This window comes from Otolemur garnettii, unplaced genomic scaffold, assembly GCF_000181295.1.
Source record: "Otolemur garnettii isolate 467f Iridium unplaced genomic scaffold, OtoGar3 scaffold00093, whole genome shotgun sequence".
In the NCBI taxonomy this organism is placed as follows: Eukaryota; Metazoa; Chordata; class Mammalia; order Primates; family Galagidae; genus Otolemur; species Otolemur garnettii.
The window spans coordinates 137,561-141,774 of NW_003852488.1; positions in this window are offsets into that span (position 1 = coordinate 137,561).

Consider the following 4,214-nt stretch of genomic DNA (forward strand, 5'->3'; position numbering starts at 1 on the left):
AAAAACTTGGTACGAAGGCCTAGAATATTTTAATTCAACTCTGTTTCTGTCTTCCAAACTTGTATTTCAGATTTAAATAAATGAAACCTAAATATCAAAACGGTACATAACAGAGTGAGTGTTCCAATACTTACATAAAATCAATACTACAGAAAGAGAATTATTTTCAAAGTTTAATTCAACTTCACAAATCCCTTTTATTATTAGATTAACTAGACTGCCTGAATATTTTTGTGCCAAAAATTCAAGTTTAATGATGTCTAATGTACTCAACATGAAATATTTTTCTGCCATTAAAGATGATATTTATACAGAACTTGCAACGGTATGGAATTTCAGAAGACTGATTAGGTCAGTTGTCAGGGGAACTATAATAGTCATTGTTTGATCAGAGAAGTGGATGTCAGGGAAAACAAGAACCTTCTTTCAGACTAGAATATTACCCCACTTATAAGCTAACAAGTTAACTATAAATATTGCATGAATGTTGGCAGAAGACGCAAAATTCCTGGGTCAAAGATAAAGTCCTTTTTACTCACAGAACAACAAACAGAATGAACATGTTTGTCATAGCTCCTTTTGATCCATCTGTCCCACAGAAGCTAGGCAGGTCACAGGCAGATGCTGCACACGCAGTGAATCCGCATGTTAGCTAAGAAACAATCTGGAGAATCCACCACTTCCATAGGAAGCAGTAAGCAAAATATTTGCCAGCAGGAAATATCTTATCCCAGGGCTGCTTGCTGTAATCAAAACCCTAAGTAATGCCCAGTAAAAGGGGCCCAGTAAAAGGGGCCTTACCTTCTTGGCACACTCAGCAAGAACATGAGGGTTCTCAGAGCCAGTGGTAGATTGTCTCTCCCATATCTGTGAGTCTGGGCTGAAACCCATTAAATTGGACTGGAACCTTGCCTCAGTTTCATGCCCCTTCCAGGTCTCCAACTTTGGTGATGGTTGTGTTCTGCAGGAGACATCAATACCTTTCATCATAAGTAAATACATGTCTGGTCCAGGAGTTGGGGAGGCTGAGAGAAATTGAGGGAGAAGGTGGCATTGAGGCAGATCCAACCAACCACTGTACAATGTCACCCAGTGAGCCAGCAGGTAAGTGACAACATTCATAATCTACAGTAATGCCCCTTTAAACTACAGCTTGAAAAGCAAGATGACCTCTGTTCCACTTACACCTTCCAGATCTTATACAAAATGTCTCTAGTGATCCATACCAGCCCAGAAGTATACAGGAAAGGAAATTCTAGAAAATGCAATTTCAGCTTAGCTAATTTAACCTAACACAATCTACCACAGGTCATGGAGATATGGCCTCTGTATTACCTTCCTGCCAAGTCTGTTAAGCCTCACTGTCCATCTTCTGGCCACAAGACTCATACCATTCTCTTTTCATAGAGGAAATGACTGAGAACCAAGGGTACAATAGAAACAAGTAGCCATGTTGCTTCAGGGGTCCCTCAGAGCAGCTCCCCAACCCCATCAAACATTCAATGATTCTCTAGGAGGACTCACAGGTCTCAGTATATAGCCATAGCTAAAAGCAAAATCAACCATGGAAAAGTCCTATGAGGAAAAGCCCAGAGGAATAATATAACATGCATATTATATTCCTTTGTTTATTTAAAAACCCATAAGAAGAAAACATTTTTTCCCACTCCCATTTTCCATAAAGAGGGTTTTCCTCTAAGTCCTCCTCTTAACTTCCCCTTTTCCCTCTATTCCCACTGACCCTGGAGAGGTGGAGACAGCTCACCAAATTTGGGAAGAATAACTGAATGTGCTTAGCTCTGACCACCCTTGGGATTATCCAGACTTCAGGGCACTCATGTTCCTCTGATTTTCTCCAGGGTTATGACCCCTTAAAGGCGGATCTACTCCACCTAGTACTACTGGCATATCTACCTAAATCTGGGGTTCAATATTAGCAAATCCATATGGCAGACCAAGATCCCCTATCACATCACTAGACAAAATATTTGAGCTTTTTCTGTCTTATTTTTATTTTAATTTACTAACTTGATCTAAATAGAGAAGAAGGTTTCTGTCTATTAAAGGTCCCTCAGAAGCCCCAACAAAACAGGAATAACTATTTCGGAAACTGTAAACACATCACTTCTTAAATTTTTTTCCTTTCCTTATGATCTTGAGTTCTAAAATATGATCCTATTATTTATATAATAACTAAATGAAAACTGTATGCTCAAAAGTTCTTGAGGTCTTTAAAGTGAGAAAGGGAGATGCAGCTAATCCTTATGCAGTGTAATGATAGGGAACTACCTTTATTTAGATAAATGAAGCCAAGTTGTGTTTTATCTGAGAACTAAGACAAACTGATACCAGGTTGCAACGGTGGAAATATATTTTTAAAAACAAATAAAAAAAAAAAGATCAGCTAAGATAGCCTTCACTGGAGAGTTAAGGTAAATTCAGTCAAGTTGCATCTTATCTGAAGATGTTGTAAAGTCAACAAATAGGAAAGAAAACCACAAGAGTCGCATTCAAAATTCCTTAAATCATAAGTGCATAAGATAAATGATACATTTGTTCTCTATGGGTAGCTCTGAATGATAAAGCAGTATGTATAAATGTATGATCTATACAGTAACAATGAGTATATTTTAAAGAACAAGCATGCAAAATATGATTTTGCAGCTTCTCCGGTCGTTTGTTCATCTCACAGTTTGAGGCAGATTTTAAAACTTTGATGCCTACCTTAGTTGGAGTCTAATTCCTTTTTAACCTCTCTTCAGCAGGAAATCTGAAACAAGAACATTTTATACAAACATGTTGCTTTCTGGTTCAATTTTCCAAGCAACAGTCTTCCCTATAGCAGGCTATTCAAAGCTCTATGGCATGTTATAGGCTACTTGGGTGCCTTAATAATAACTTACACAAATTTATTAAATAATTTCTAAGAAAAAAATAATGTGTGAATATATACTGTACAACCACACATTTATACAGCAATGTCTATCATCAAAATTAGATTTTCAAAATTTCTTTTTATGTCCAGCTTCAGGCAATTATCAGATAAGCTAAATAGTAGAGGGGCTTCAAATTTTCTCCATGACACTAAGATGCAGACCCTTTACACTACTTGCTTTTTTAAAAATTGTATTAAATCTGAATCTTCCATACTCATAAGGAATGGCTTTGTGCCCCTCCCTTGATAGCACTCAAGAAACTGGGGGAAGGGGGCTTACACAGCCTCCAAAAAACAATAGGCGGTCTTAAGAGCTTCTGGAGTAATCAGTTCATCTATGTTCTCCTGAAAGATGCAAGTTTGGGTGGTTCATTTGAAGGCACAGCTCCAGAACACTCCCAATACTCAACCCTACTGCCTTTCACCAGCCCCACCTAAGAACTTGTCACTTTCCAGGACACTTCCCAGGAAGCAAGAGGGATACAGGACAATCCCTCAGAAAGTGTCCCTCTGTCTTCTCTCCACACCTATGGCCACACCTCACCTTCTCTACCCACAGCCTGCATTCCCACTCAGAGTTAATCCTCACAATTCCCACCTCCCACTTCTGTCCCCACCACCCCAAACTCACAGAATAGAGTTTGTTCCTAGAATAGAGCCTATGTTCCTCCTCAAACCTGGAGGAACACAAATTGTACGTCTTTCTTTCCGGGTTAGGAAGAAGAACTGAGATCTGTATTTCTTCCTGGTGAATCTGCAGTAGCAGCAGCAGCAAAAGCCAAGAAAGTAATAATTATTCTCCTTCTCACATATGAAGAAAAATAGAACCTAGCAACAGACTTCAATAAATTAAAACTAGTAATTTTACTTAAGATCACATTTAAATAAAGAGCCCCTAGAATCAGGATTTGTTTTTACCATCATTCATTCATTACCTATTCAGGAATTCTCTGGTTCATGCCTCTTATGGGAAGTACCACTTTTGTTCAGCAAATTTTATCTCGCAAGTTCTACATGGTCATGCTATCAGAGACTGGGGATATAAAAACACCCAGGTGTGAGCCTTCCTCTGTCCAAGTATATCTTCACAGCTATTAACTCCTGCAATTCTCAATGAAGTGTATACATATCATCTTCATTTTATACAGGAGGAAAATACCAGAGAAATCAAGCAACTAGCTCAGTGACTAACTCACTGGATTATGCATGAAGACTAAGTTATGTAATGTGGGGATGGAGGAAAGGAGAAGGGGAGAAGGAGAGAAAGAGAGATGTTAAT